This window comes from Natrix helvetica (genome assembly GCF_964273705.1).
Source record: "Natrix helvetica genome assembly, chromosome: Z".
In the NCBI taxonomy this organism is placed as follows: domain Eukaryota; kingdom Metazoa; phylum Chordata; class Lepidosauria; order Squamata; family Natricidae; genus Natrix; species Natrix helvetica.
The window spans coordinates 43,174,950-43,191,135 of record NC_138554.1 but is presented as its reverse complement, the minus strand read 5'-3'; the positions used below and the strand labels follow the sequence as shown (position 1 = coordinate 43,191,135).

The 16,186-nt window shown below is 40.7% G+C and overlaps 1 protein-coding gene across 7 annotated transcripts in view; it reads right to left on the bottom strand.

The window, feature by feature from the left end:
- OSBPL7 (oxysterol binding protein like 7) overlaps nucleotides 1-11,619 on the bottom strand; it is a 47,367-nt gene extending 35,748 nt beyond the window's left edge. For 3 of the 7 annotated variants that reach the window (XM_081969721.1, XM_081969727.1, XM_081969726.1), the window contains exon 1: nucleotides 11,494-11,619. The gene's annotated coding sequence lies outside the window, so the exon portion shown is untranslated. Of the gene's footprint in view, nucleotides 1-10,158; nucleotides 10,231-11,397 lie in introns of all 7 variants that reach the window. The other 4 variants (XM_081969724.1, XM_081969725.1, XM_081969723.1 and 1 more) reach the window with 3 other exon arrangements.
- Between the last annotated feature and the right edge of the window lie 4,567 nt (nucleotides 11,620-16,186).

Genomic DNA, 16,186 nt, shown 5'->3' with positions numbered 1-16,186 from the left:
TTTACAAATGTCAGCTTATTGTCCCCAATCTGGGTCTTCATTTTACCGACTTTGGAAGGATGGAAGCTAAGTCAACCTTGAACCAGTTAGGATCAAATTCCTGCCTGTGGGCAGAATTAGCCTGCAATACTGCACCCTAACCAATGTGCCACATGGCTCCCTGAGTAGGATTTCCTTAACTTCTTTTGCCAATCTCTAACTCAGCTGCTGAGAAGAGACAATGGAAGAGGATTTTCATTCTGCTTTCCACACTTTCAGAATTATCTGATTGACCATGATAATGCAGAATCCTTGATTAGATGAGCATCACTGCATGATTTAGCTGCACTGTTCTTATGTTCCTGTAGTTTACTTGAATACTTTGGGTTACAACAAAACCAGGGTTTGTACAACACTAACCAGAATTAATCCTGACTGCTTTGATCAACTCATCTGTTGGAAGACTTGAGCAGAAAGAGTGGATTGGTCTAGAACAGGAGTGTCAAATTCATGGCTAGCAGGCCTGATGCATCACGTGGTGGCCACCCCCAACCCCACTTCAGCGAAGGGGGAAAAGTTTCAATACGTCACATGATGACAATGTGCCGATGTGAGTTTGACACCCCTGGTCTAGAATGTCATTTAAAACTCCTCCCAGTTTCTAGAATAGCTTTACTCTGAAAGAATTTTGGAATGATAGATGGCTTTTCAGACCTACTCACTGCTATGATCAATAATTAAGGATATGTAGATACCATAATCTTAGGTTTACCCATTAATTCCCAACTATAGTATTACTGGTGACTTGCCTGGAATGTGGCACTTGAATTGTGAATTCAAAAGCAGTAGCTATTTCTGATCTATATTAATTTGAAACAAAAATTCCAGTCGCACTCTAACTGAAAATAAACAAATGCATGAAAAGTGATTTTTTAATCACTGATTTCAGAGAATCTGAACTTACTATAGAAATCTGACAAGCCACCCTATACTCTACAGCAATTCTGAGTGTCATACAGCTAGTCCCTGACTTACAACAATCCATTTAGTGATCATTCAAAGTTACAATGACACTGAAAAATGTTATTTATGATCAATTTTCATACTTGCAACTATTGTAGCCTTCCTATGACCACATGATCAAAATTTGGATACCTGGAAGCTGGCATGTATTTATGATGGTTGCGAGGTCCCAGGATCATGTGATTACTTTTTGGGACCTTTCGACAAGCAAAGTCAATGGGAAGCTAGATTCTCTTAACATGCATGCTACTAACTTAACAACAGCAGTTCGCTTAACAATTGTGGCAAGAAAGGTGATAAAATGGAACAAAACTCATTTAACAATTGTCTTGCTTACCAACACAAATTTTGGGCTCAAATATTGTCGTAAGTCGAGGATTGCCTGTGTAGTGAAAACAAACATAAAATATTTTGGTTTTTAAAAAAAACCTAACTTGAAAAGATGATGGTAATTATTTTTGTAATATCTTCTTCTAGAAGGATTTAATATACAACCTGCTTGAGCAGAGTTAATCCTAGGCATTTTACTAAGAAGACAAAACCATCTGTCCTTCCATTTTCTTTTTGTGTTAAGGCCTGTCTATTTTATGCATGGGTTCTTGTAAGATTTAAATACTCATCACTTGAATCAGTACATCATGCATCCTTAACATCTTATTTATGATTATTCTGCGTGCCTTTTTTTTTACAATTCTGTGCAACATCATTTGGTACCAAATGAAACCATGCAGTATGATCTGCCATAGTGATGAAATGGCAATAGTTATTTTACATTTTCCATCTTTCTCCCTGAAATCAATAGAACAAAAGCTTTGTACTGCAGTGACTTGTGTGCAACTGCCACAAATGTTAATGAAGGTTACAGAATAATGTTCCTTCTGTGTAAAGATATAATTAATGAGCCATTGATCAAAAGGCTGATATATTAAGTACTATAAATCAGAATATTCTATTCCATTCCATTCCTTCTTCTAATGATTTTTACCCCTAATAAAATTTTATGCCAGTGTTTCTCAATCTTGGCAACTTTAAAGTATGTGGACCAACTCCCCAAATTCCCCAATTAGTCATGCTGGCTTTGGAATTCTGGGAACTGAAATTCACATATCTTAAAGTCACTAAAAAGTTGAGAAATACTGCTCTATGTATTTCTGCCAACTCCATAATTTCCCTGATTTTTCCGATACTGCCTGTTTATGCTTCACTAAGTCTGTGTTCATGTATTTATGGAGTTTAAGGACATCTCAATGCCATGACTTTGAGCACCTTACGGAATACAACAATAAAAGAAATATCTAATGATTATAAATAATTGCATTCACACACCCCAAATATCCAAAAAACTAGATGACCCTTCAAAAGACCAAACATCAGACAGATTTTAAGGGCTTGGTATGGTGACCACTTATGATTCTGATCACTTAAGACGCAAACCATTGAATGTGAGTATCTACCTAAAACAGATTTGGAGCTTATCTATAATTTATAAATGTCAAGGAACCAAGCATCTGTGCAAGAACAACCCTATGCAGAAGACTGACACTTTAAACACTTCCAAGCTGCTGACAATCTGTTAATTCAAAATACACTGAGTCACCTGCCTTGAAAATTAACAATAGGTTTGTGCTTATCATATACCGTGTTCCCCCCAAAATAAGACATGCCCTGCTAATAAGCCCAATCGGGCTTTTCAGAGCATGCGCCATAATAAGCCCTCCTCTGAAAATAAGCCCGCCCCCAACTATTTAAGCGCATGCGCAACCGGTCCCCGCCATTACCACTGTACCACCTACCAGTACAGCTTGCGGGGCAAAAAGAGGGCTCGCCGCAAAAACAGCAGCAGGCGAAGCAAAGTGCTTCCACCTCCCACCCTTCCCTCCCACGCAAAAAGAGCCAGCTGCAAAAACAGCAGCAGGCAAAGCAAAGTGCTTCCACCCCCCCGCCCTTCCATCCCATGCAAAAAGAGCCCACCGCAAAAACAGCAGCAGGCCAGCAATGCAATCACCCCCTCCCAACTGTTCCTTCTTGTACAAAAATACACCGCCCACCCCAATGGTAAAGGCAGCCTGCCTGGTTCCCTTCCCCGCTGTCCCTTTAGCGAGGGGTAGTAGGTGGGGGGAAAGAAGCTTGGCGCACCTCTTACCTTTCCAGGTCCGTTGCGTTCCTCACCCTTTTGTCCAGTGAATCCCCTTGTAAAAAAAACCCATGAGTTCAACTCGCAAGTTTTTTTTTTTTACAAGGGTCTTCACTGGATGAAAGGGCAAGGAATGCAACGGACTTGGAAAGGTAAGAGGCGCGCCTCGTGTCCCAATACTGCCCACCTCACCCCAGGAGTGGCAGATAGGGGGGGAGAAGCATCCTAGGGCTACCAGAGACTGACAGCTCCGCTGTGTTCCTCGCCCTTTCGCCCATTGAAGCCCCTTGTAAAAAAATCCTTGCGACTTGAACTCATGAGGGTTTTTTTTACAAGGGGATTCAATGGGTGAAAGGGCAAGGAACGCAACAGACCAGGAAAGGTAAGAGGCACGCCTCGCTTCTCCCCCACCACCACCTGCCACCACTCGCTAAAGGGACGGCGAGGAAGGGAACCAGGCAGGCTGCCTTTACCATTGGGGCGAGGTGGGCAGTATTGGGACGCTAGGCGCACCTCTTACCTTTCCAGCTCCATCGCGTTCCTCACCCTTTCGCCCACTGAAGCCCTTTGCAAAAAAACCCTCATGAGTTGAACTCATGAGGGTTTTTTACAAGGGGATTCAATGGGTGAAAGGGTGAGGAACACAATGGACCTGGAAAAGTAAGAGGCGCTCCTCACTTCTCCCAACCCACCTGCCACCCCTCACTAAAGGGACAGCGGGGAAGGGAACCAAGCAGGCTGCCTTTACCATTGGGGCGAGGCAGGCGGTGTTGGGCTACGAGGCGCGACTCTTATCTTTCCAGCTCCATCGCGTTCCTCGCCATTGTGTTCAGGGAAGACTCTGGTAAAAAAAAACCTTCTCGCGACTTCAAGAAGTTTGATTGAACTACTGGATAAAGTAGAAGAATGTGGGTTAGACAGCATCACCACCAGATGGATTGGTAACTGGCTGACCAACCACACTCAACGTGTAGTCCTCAATGGAACTGCATCTTCATGGAGGGAAGTATGCAGTGGAGTATCCCAAGGCTCTGTTTTAGGCCCAGTACTCTTCAACATCTTCATCAATGATTTGGATGAGGGAATAAATGGGGAACTCATCAAATTTGCAGATGACACCAAGCTGGCAGGAATAGCCAACACTCCAGAAGATAGGCTTAAGATACAGAAGCATCTTGACAAACTTGAACATTGGGCACTATCTAATAAAATGAAATTCAATGGTGAAAAGAGTAAGGTTCTACATTTAGGCAACAAAAATGGAATGCACAGGTACAGTATAGGTGGTACCTTGCTCAGTAGTAGTAACTGTGAAAGGGATCTTGGAGTCCTAGTGGACAACCATTTAAATATGAGCCAGCAGTGTGCAGCAGCTGCCAAAAAAGCCAACAAGTTCTAGGCTGCATAAACAGAGGGATAGAATCAAGATCACGTGAAGTGTTAATACCACTTTATAATGCCTTGGTAAGACCACACTTGGAATACTGCATTCAGTTCTGGTCGCCACGATGTAAAAAAGATGTGGAGACTCTAGAAAGAGTGCAGAGAAGAGCAACAAAGATGATTAGGGGACTGGAGACTAAAACATATGAAGAACGGTTGCAGGAACTGGGTATGCTTAGCTTAAGAGAAAGAAGGACTAGGGGAGACATGATAGCAGTGTTCCAATATCTCAGGGGTTGCCACAAAGAAGAGGGAGTCAAACTATTCTCCAAGGCACAAGGTAGAACAAGAAGCAATGGGTGGAAACTAATCAAGGAGAGAAGCAACTTAGAACTGAGGAGAAATTTCCTGACAGTTAGAACAATTAATCAGTGGAACAGCTTGCCTCCAGAAGTTGTGAATGCCCCAACACTGAAAGTCTTTAAGAAGATGTTGGATAGCCACTTGTCTGAAACAGTATAGGGTTTCCTGCCTAGGCAGGGGGTTGGACTAGAAGACCTCCAAGGTCCCTTCCAACTCTACTATTGTATTGTATTGTATTATATTGTATTGAACTCGCAAGAAGGTTTTTTTTTTACTAGCGGCTTCCCTGAGCACAACGAGGAACATGACGGAGCTGGAAAGGTAAAAGGCACACCTCGCTTCTCACCTGCCCCAGAAAATAATAAGCCCTCCCCTATAATAAGCCCAAGGCCATATTTCGTGGGCCAAAAGAAAATAAAACCCTGTCTTATTTTCAGAGAAATACGGTACCAGACTTGTATTGTTTAAAAAATGTGTCTTGATACAACAAAGCAACATATTTCTCCAAGGCAGAGCATACAAATTGTACCAAACTAGTCTCTCTCTTTACTATCTTAATGTATTTCATATTTTTTTCAATGAGCTTAGGACAAAGTGTCACTTCCCTGCTTCCTTCTCTGTAGTTTTGTCTACAACTCTGTAATGTAGGTTAGACTATTGGATTTGTTGCTAAGTAGGATACTACCTAAGTAGGATCCTGAAGATGAAACTCAAATACTTTGGCCACCTAATGAAAAGGAAGGACTCACTGGAGAAGACCCTGATGCTGGGAAAGACTGAAGGCAAAAGAAGAAGGGGCCGACAGAGAATGAGATGGCTGGATGGAGTCACTGAAGAGTAGGCGTGAGCTTAAATGGACTCCAGAGGATGGATGGTAGAAGGCAGGAAGGCCTGAAGGAATGTTGTCCATGGGGTCACGATGGGTCGGACACAACTTCACAATTAACAACAACAAAATTAATGTTAGATCTTTTCAATACTAGCTTGGAACTCTAAAAACAACATTGTGTTTTGTAACAGGCAGCAAGCCTCAAAAGTTATTGTTTAGATTTGGAACCCAATGTGTAGACTAGGGGTGTCCAAACTTGGGAACTTTAAGACTTGTGGCTGGGGAATTCTGGGAGTTGAAGTCCACAAGTCTTAAAGTTCCCAAGTTTGGACACCTCTGGTGTAGACAAAGCAAGATTTATATACAAAAACAGTCAGAGTTTTCTTAGGAAGGCTGAAACAAAAAAATCTTATCGATCCCTTGCTAACTTTGCTATGCTTGCTGTTGCCGAATACAATACAGCCTCCATCTCTATCCCTAGCAGCACATCCATCCAGTTTTTCAGGCAGGGTGGCTCCAAGCATTATTTGGCTATGTTCTGCCTTTAGTGAAGCTTAAGAATATTTTTCTATGGATTTAATTATACAAGGTAAACGGAAGTTGCTTATGGCAACTATTCTGCCTGGCAGAGATGGCCTTTGCTCAGCAAGTGCAGGATGTGCATTGTTAATGGGTGAAAGATAAGATTGTCTGAGCTGGCAGGCGCTCAAGCGAAAGGCAACTGCTCAGGTACATTCCAGATAAGTGAGGTACTATCAAGTGTCATAAAGCAAGCAAATTATAGCTATCGATTATATTCTCAGGTTGAGACATTAACGTACCCGAACTATGCACTTTCCCTTCTTGAGATACAACTGTCTTCTGGTTGCCTCCTTTCTTTCTCAACTTGAGCACTTCCCTGCTTTTACTCCTTGCTTATTCTCAGCAGTAGCCTAGCTACTTAGAGAATCCTAGGAGTTAAAAACCATACATTCTCAGGATGCTTATCTGAGCTGGATATTCCAGAGATAATAGTCATAACATATCTGAAAGATACACTGGGGAAAAGTGCTATTTGTAAACATGGAATAACAGAACCAGCCATTCAGTCCCCTCTGTTAATATAAACAGATGTATTCTACTGTTTACAAGAAGTAGTATATCAAATACCCTCTAATTAAATTGACTTCCAATGTGTAGTATCAGCTATTACAAATGATAGCTTGCTGAATCAGTTGAAACACACTTAACCAACAGATGATAACCTGGAGTGCAATGAGACGAATAAGTCCACTTGGCTTCCTTCATAATTTCTGCCCCATCAACATTTTTTTTTAATTGAAAAATTTTTATACCAACAAATTCCCCCCCCTTTTTACCCCCCTCCCGACATATAATATAGATCACATACAAATACTATACCCTCTTCCCTCCCCCCATCTTAAGATAAGTTTCTCATTCAAATATTGTACCCCCTCATCTCCCAACAATCATAATTTAAATTTCTCTTATAGTGACAATAGCCCATTAACCCCATCTTCTAAATTAATTGAACATATATAAATCATAACATAAATTTCTCTTAAAGTAACAATATCCCATTAGTCCCATCTTCTAAATTAATTATACATATATATTTCCCCACCCTCCACCCTAACCCTCCCCCACCTTTCAATCAAACCCACCCCCCTGACTTCCGCTATGCACCACTCCAGTAATTCCAAACATCCCATATGTTATTTACTCTGTTCATCTGTCAATCTAAACATTCTTACCTAAAGGCTACATAGTACTTTATAGTCTGATATTTATTCTGTATATAATCAATCCATTTTACCCATTCCTGTGTATAATTCTCCTGCTTCTGACCTTTTAAGAAAGCTGAAATTTTTGCCATTTCCGCAAACCCCGCCACTTTCTGAATCCAGTGATCAATTGTCGGTAAAGAATCTTTTTTCCAGTGTTGAGCAATCAACAACCTAGCTGCTGTAACCATATACAAAACCAATTTTGTTTCCCCTTTAGTAAAATCCTTAATTATACCCAATAAAAACATTTGCGGAGTAAATTGTATTCCTTTCTTAAATACATTTTGCATAACCCACCATATTTTTATCCAAAAAGCTTTAGCCTTATTGCAAGTCCACCATACATGAAAAAAACATTTTAAAATTTAGTTATGTTACAAAAGAAAGCATCAGCCTTTGGCATTATATTCATTTCCAGCAATGCTCTTGGACATCATAAAGGCCCTACCATTCATGAATAAGCACCTTGAATGATTGAGAAATAAGTACCTTGCCTTCTATTTTATGACAGTTTCGTGATTTGCTATCTCCATTAAAGTAGAGGTAGTCCTTAACTTACAACCATTTAATTAGCAACTATGAAGTTACAATGGCACAAAAAAAGTGACTTATAATTGTTGTACTTATGACTGTCACAGCATCCCCACAGACAACATCAAAATTTGGGCACTTGGCAACTAGCAAGTATTTACAATCCCAGGGTCATTGATCACCATTTGTGATCTTCCCAGCAGGCTTCTGACAAACAAAGTTAAAGGGAGTAAGGTGGATTCATTTAACAACCATGTAGTTTACTTAACAACTGCAGTGATTTGCTTAACTGTGGCAAAAAAGGCTGTAAAATTAGATGTGATTCACTTAACCACCTTGCTTATCCACAGAAATTCTGATCTCACTTGTGGTTATAAGTAGAGGACTATAGTCAAATTGAAAGTAAGTCCTGCATGTGTTCTCAAAATTCCAAATGTCATATTTTTTTTCATTTTTTCATTTTTATTAGTTTACAATATAAAATACAAAAGCAAATAATAGGAAAAGTAGGGGAGGAAAAAGAGAAGAGAAAACGTGTACGGAAGAAGGAAAAAAAGAAAAAGCACTGATTTCGGACTCCCTTCATTGCAATAGAATAAGAAGTAACATCAAACCTTAACTTTTTACTTTTTATGTGCTTTTAGCCCAAAAAGGCTGATGATCCCTGCACAGAAGGCAACATTCAAAGTTTCAACAAGTAGGTGAGACTAAAGAGAGGGAAGGAATGTTGTGATTGTTTTTTTAGCAACACCCTTGGCCCTTAAATTAACGACAGTTGTTATTTGGAAATTTGAATAGTTGTTGACATTTCTCTGCTGCAGTTCTATAAGATTATTTAATTGAAATCCAGATATACTATTGCCATAATTGTCAAAACACATAAAATATACAGAACATGCTTTCTGGAATTCTTTCCAACCTCCTTGCCAGCAGTGATTATACATACAGTATATTAATCTATATATGTGCTTTGCTCTTGGTAGAGAGGCTGGAAGGATAAAAGAATCGGAATTTAGAAAGCATAGTTATCAAAATTCCAATATGGTATCTAATTATCTCTCCCATAAGGATATATTTTGGGTTTTTTCTCCACATCCCCATATCTGATCCACACCATTTTCAAATGTAATCTTTCTTTTACCAACTATTCCAAGCACACTAAATCTGATCTAATTCCATTCAGTTTACAAAGAGTTATTCTGCTGATAGTGTTCCCAGGCCCCTCTATACAGTAGATAATTTCTTTCCAACATCCCATGTGATTGGCATAAAAAAATACCTTTACCAATTTCCAAAATAAAACAGTGACAGTGATCATAACAATAGAATCCGATATACTTTTGATAACCTATAAAAATAAAAATATTTTTATTTCTTTAAATTACTAACATGGAGATACACAATATCCTGTGAAGCTCAAGAAAGGTTTCAGTTCTAGATTCTGGTTCTATGCTGAAATTGGACAGTTTATTTTAGGTTCTACCAACCATAACATCCAGGCTCTGGGGCTGAAATACAATTACTGTACTTAGTAACTGGCAACTTTCCACTGAGAATAATAGCACAGTCCATTGTAAGTGTCACTGTTCTGGAAAGATGAGAAAATATTGGACAGACTTCAGAAAGAAGGTACAAGCAATAAAGGGGAATGAAATAGCAAACGGTATTAGAAAAACTAAAGCATAATTAATTAAATTATGTAAAATTCAGTATGAAATATGATTTTACTTGTAAGTGAATAAATCTGTGATGATGTACCGTACCAGTTCGTTCCTTCTCTCTTAATTAGTTACACAGGTATAGAACACTCCAGTCCAAATTCAACAATAAACTTTGAGGTCGGGTTCTGCCTTCCAAGAAGAGAGTTGGACCAAAAGAAAAAAATGGGTGAAGTCACCAAAAACCAGGCTGATTATATTATCAGTTTTAATTAAATTTAAATTAACTTATTTAAATATAATTGTGCTCAAGCCTTCTGTCATATTAAAAACCAAAATTCAATGGCAACATTTATATATGATCTGCTCAAAGCTTGGAAGTAGATGACTGACTGACAAATACTTTAAACAAGTATTCAGTTTCTATGGATGTGAATGGGTTCCAACACAGAAAAAAAATGAACTTTTTACCTTTGACCACCATGGAAGTTCTATCTGAAGAACTGGATTTGCACAGCCCATATATATGCACCCAAATCACTCCTGCAGGATGCAATTTTTAAACATATGGGTGAACAATTCCAAATATATGCCATGCATGTAAATTTCAAAATATCACTTCTTTAGGGAAAGATGTCCAGATAAAAGCCCTGTCTTCTTCTTATCCTGGTCATAGGAGCTACTATACTAAAACTTCCTAGAGAAATTAGGGCTACCTATCCAAGCTGCAAACTTCCAGCGAATTTAATACAGAACTGAGAACAGAAACTCTTTCCTCCCATCTAGTGGTTATCCTTTTTTTTTGCAGCCCAGATATGGCAGCTCTAGATAAACTAGGGACTTTAATCAGGGACTTCACATAAAAGCATAGTTAATTGTCTTACAATATTTCCTTTCCAACCATTGTATGTCACATAGCCATATACTTTCCACATATTGTATGTCACATAGTAGAACTCAAATGACCATCCCACCTTTCTTCTTCAACATCTCTCACCCCAAACCCACATCCTGTATTATTCAAATGGGCAAAAGTCCACCACTCATCTATCTCTGACTCAGAAGTCTGAGTACATTCTCATCTTCTTAATAGGGCAAAATCCTTCAGATAACATTTCACTTATCTTAAAGAGACATCAGAATCAGCCAGCCTTTCTTATTGCCTAGTAAGAGTCAAAATCCACCATTTCTGATAAATCATTTCCTTTATCCTCCTGGAAAGCACTATTAATTTTTTCTTCCACAAGTCTCCTTTTTAATAAGGGCAAAATTCTTCCATAGACTTGTATGTCAACAGCACTTTTTTTGCAAGAAAAGAGATATACCACCTGAATAACCAAAAGTTATGCTCCCCTTACAATGCCATGTCACAATCTTCAGATCTACGCGGTATTTTCTAAAATTCATATCTATTCGTCAAAGAACAAAGAACTAGTGTAACTGCTACCGAGTTTTCCTTAGAACCTCCATCAACTTTTTGCCCTGGGGACAACATTCTCCACATTTTCTTTGCTATAGTAATCTAAGATTCCAGGACGGACTTGATAAGTCGACTAACAGTTATATTTCCACAATCTCACCCGAATGTTCCCATTCGTTTGTTTCTTCCAAGTTAACACAACCACCCAAATAAAAAAAAACAGAAGGCAGACCCGGGGCAAGCCCAGCGACCGAGCAACCCCGGTACAAAGTCACTATTCTTGCCCTCACCCTTTCCGAAACAAGATGCAAACAAATACGTCCCAACCCCAACTGAGAGCAGGAAGAGGAAAAGGCAGAGGTGGAGTTTTTTTGTTTTTGTTTTACCTGCACACGTCTGCGAGCCTTGCCTTATACGCTCTTCCTTTTGAGCTTCTTACAGCAACGGACGGTTATTGCCGCCGCAAACCGGAATCAGGAAGCAGCTGCCTAGCAAAGCCGAAAGAAATCCACTTCTGCCGATTCCTCTCTCTGGCCAACTCTTGTTAATTTATCTTTTCTGCTCTTCGCTCTCCTCTGCCACCCTGCCTCTTGGAGGACTGACTCATTAAAAATCCTGGGCAAAATTCTTACTAAGAGAAAGAAAAAACTCCAAGACAGCCTTGTGGTTTCATGGAAATAAGTATAGTCCATAATGGGATGATTGGTTAGAATGTCATAATTTAGGAGCCCAGACCTCTTCATCAAGCGAAGTGGTGCTGGAAAGTTTGCAAGCTGCTTAGTGACATTGATTATTAGAAGATGTACAATATTTCGGTATCCTTTTAAACCATAAGGTTTTCATTCTTTCATCACCCAATGTTTTCATTTATCCTGTTTACCAGTAATTTTCTAAAGTACAGTGATAAAACCAAACTCATTCAATAAATTTAACAATCAGATGATCATCTTCAGGGCCATGCAGAAGAATTTGTTGACCCCATCAGATAAAATTGCTGATTCATTCCTGCTTAGAACCCTTGACTGGTCTATGAGATGACCCATAATTTGGGAACAGTTTGTCCCTGTTAGACCTAAGGAAGCGAACATGTCCTCTATTCTTGCAATGTAACTACCAGTCAATTAGACCCTTGTCCCTCCTGCCGATGAAAGCCTCCAGGAGGGTCACCATTCAGGTGGGTTCATGCATTCTTCATTGCAAAAGGATACATTCCTGGGACATTTTAAGAAGGCCCCAGTTTGTCCTCTTTAAAAAGTCACTTCCTACCTGGAAAACTTTCATGTAATCTCCCATCTTCCCTTTTTGGGGGAGAATGTGGTAGAATAGGTAGCTGCTGATAAGCTTCAGGAAGTCCTGGATGAAACAGATTTTCTGCACCCTCTTCAGTCAGGATTCAAACCCGGCTATAGACAGCCCTGGATGCTCTAAAGAGATACACTCTCTGGTGGGAGTGGAATGATAGTGCAACCATTCCTGGTCTCCTTGACCTCTCAGCAGTCTTTGATACTATCGATCCTGGTATCCTCTTAGGCTAGCTACACAAGCTGAGGCTGGGAATCTCTGTTTTGCGCCGGTTCAGCTCCTTCCAAGGTCAAAATCAATAAGTGTTAATGGTATCCAGCCCCCAACTGCTCACTTGTATTATCCCACAGGACACCATACTGCCCTTTTTAAATATCTACATGAAGCTATTAGGTGAGTTCATCAGTCACAATCGGTTGAGATATCATGCTCAGTTCTACATCTCTACACATAGTGACCCAAGTGATGGTGTCTCTGCCCTCTCATGATGCCTGGAGGATGTAAAGAACTGGATAGAGAAGAATGGATTGGCTGAACTCTGGAAAGACTGGGTGGCTTTGGCTGCATGGAGTTTCAGGATCCAAGTTTTTGGCATCCTTAGTTCTGGATATGGTTACACTACTTCATTCAGACCCAATTTGCAAGAGTAGGAAGTTAGCACCCACCTCTCACCTAGAAAATGAAATATTTTAGGAAATATTAAAGGGCAGAATATTTCTCTCTAAAAGGGAGGAAGAAACTCATTCCCCCACCTCTTTGTCAATAAGCCATTAAGGCCTGGGCCAGTCTATTCTACATAACAAAGATCTCGCCCCTTCAGCTCCAGGGTGATGGGATTAAGGCATGATAGTATTAATCCTTTATCCCAGTGGTGGGTTCCTGCCGGATCGCACCGGATCGCGCGCGCTCCCTTTCAGCGCTCCACCTGGCTCGCGCGCTCCCTTCCAGCGCTACACCTGGCTCGCGCGCTCCCTTTCAGCGCTACACCTGGCTTGCGCGCTCCCTTCCGGCGCTAAAGCCGGAAGTACAGTCTTGCCCGGCCCTGGCGAAGCAACGACGCCTGCCTGCGCTCCACCAGCTCGGCTGGGAACGGAGATGTTTCCTCAGCGGAGCGGGGCGCCTGAAAAGTCTTTTCAGGTGCTCCGCTCCGCTGAGGAAACATCTCCGTTCCCAGCCGAGCTGGTGGAGCGCAGGCAGGCGTCGTTGCTTCGCCAGGGGCGGGGCAAGACTGTACTTCCGGCTTTAGCGCCGGAAGGGAGCGCGCGAGCCAGGTGTAGCGCTGAAAGGGAGCGCGCGAGCCAGGTGGAGCGCTGGAAGGGAGCGCGCGAGCCAGGTGGAGCGCTGAAAGGGAGCGCGCGCGATCCGGTGCGATCCAGCAGGAACCCACCACTGCTTTATCCATCTCACTACATGGCACCTGGGAAGATTACATCATCACCCAGCAATGTCAAGTAAGCCTGGGAGACAGTCTACAGAGTTGCCCCTGCATGGTCCCATGGGAATCTGACAACCAATCAGAATACAAGCTCAAGTTCAAAGCCCAGAGAGGGCATTAAACCAGGGACTTTCAGCATCTCTGCCCCTTTTTTCTTCACCCAACATCTTGAAGCATGTGATCCCCCCTTTTCTGTTCAGGAGCTCAAGCCATGTGATCCTGTCCATCATTAAGCCATTTTCCAAGCAGCCTCCATGTTTCCAGTGTCTTTTTCCCCATTTGGAACTGAACCCAGAAGGACATTTAATCCAACACAATTTAGGAGTTCTTTTGGACTCGTATCTCCTGCTTGAAGAGGAGGTGGCAGGTGTGACTAGGAGAGCTTTTGCACAACTCTCGTTTGTATACCAGCTGAGAACTTTCCTTGATCATGACTCCCTGCACTCATTACTCAAGCCTTAGTTATCTCTCATCTGGATTACTGCAACAGTTCTACATGGGACTATCCTTGAAATCTATTTGGAAGCTTCAGTTGGGAAAGTGTGGCAGTGAGTCTTTGTGGCCTCTAAGATGGGTAGGTAGAGAGCAGAGGACAAGGGGACAAAATACATATTATGTACATCTCTGCTTCATGAACTTCTCTGGCTACCAGTCTGCTTCCAAGTACAGTTCGAGGTGTTGGTTATGACCTTGAAAACTCTTAATGGCCTAGAGGTCCAGGCTACCTGATGAACTTTTCTCACCTTTCTACCCTTCTGCAGGAATCTGAAGACTTGGCTCTGCCAGTTGGCCAGGGGACCAAATGAGGGAGTTCCATATTGGAAGTGGCTGCTGGATTTATAGCACACGCCACCTCCCCGCTTGCCCTTTGCTCTCCATCCACCCATCTTTTAGTTGTTGTTTCTCTATCAGGGTGCAGAGAGAAAATATCTGCTGCAAACTCTGGGTAGGGTCAGGAAGGACTTATGGCTAGCAAACGCTCAGCTCTTCTCAGTTACCAACTCCGCTCCTAAACAAGGGATTAGAGTCCTTTTAAAAAAGCAATAGCAATACCACTTAGACTTATATCCCGCTTCATAGTGCTTTACAGCCCTCTCTAAGCAGTTTACAGAGTCAGCATATTTCCCCCAACAATCTGGGTCTTCATTTTACCCAGCTCGGAAAGATGAAAGGCTGAGTCAACCTTGAGCCAGTGAGATATGAACTGCCGAATTGCAGCTAACAATCAGCTGAAGTGGCTTGCACGACCTCAGCTCTAAAAAGATGTACTCCCGTTATTCTTTTTCATTGTTTATTTTATTATTCTGCTATTGTACTTCTGCTTTCTTTACACTCTTTTCAATTCTTCCTTTTTATTGTTGAAAGCTATATAGTGTAGCTCCTTGGCAAGTTAGGCAGCAAATAGCTTTAACAATACATAAAAATAAGACAGATTTTCACAGCTGAGATAAAAGAGGGGTTTTTAATGTCATTATTTTATATAATTAAGTAATTACTTATAAATAAAATAAATTTATTTTTATTGAAAAAGAGGAGAAAATGGAACCAAATTTTCCATTGAGGGAGAAACTATCAAAATGAAGATCAAGTTAAAAAAAGACTGAATCCAGATACAGGGTATAGAAGAAGAAAAATCCCTGCAATTGCTTCAATCTAAGCCAAAAATGTTGGTTTAGAATGTGGAGGATCCAATATGAGTCACTCTCCCAGTTCTCTCTTGGTTATGTTACCCAAAGCAGAGTTATTTTAAGGATGAAAAATATTCCAAATGTCATGCTTCCTTTCCCTCATCTTATTATTATTATTATTAAATAATAAGATATTTAATTATTATTATTAAAATGACCACTTTTACCTGCAGGAAGTGGTAGCATCAGGTTTGTGGGTATTTATTTATTTGCTAAATTTATTTGCCACCTATCTCATCATGTGGCTATTCTAGGCTGCTTTACAAAAATGAAGAAGAGAGTAAACAGAAGTAAAATAATAAACAATGACCAAGGAACATAATAATAATACAACAATGTGATAACGATGGTTTTAATATGCCTGATCACCATATGATCCTTGACATCAAGCAAGACATCCTGGAGTGCAAATTCAAGTGGAGCTTAGGAAGCATTACCAACAACAAAGCTAGCGGAGGTGACGGCATTTCAGCTCAGCTATTTAAAATCTTAACAGATGATGCTCTTAAAGTGCTACATTCAATATGCCAGCAAATTTAGAAAACTCAAGAATGGACAGGGTTAGAAAAGGCCATTTACATTATAATCCCAAAGGGCAAAAAATGTTCAAATTATCAAAGTACACTCATCTCACATGCTAACAAGATCAAAATC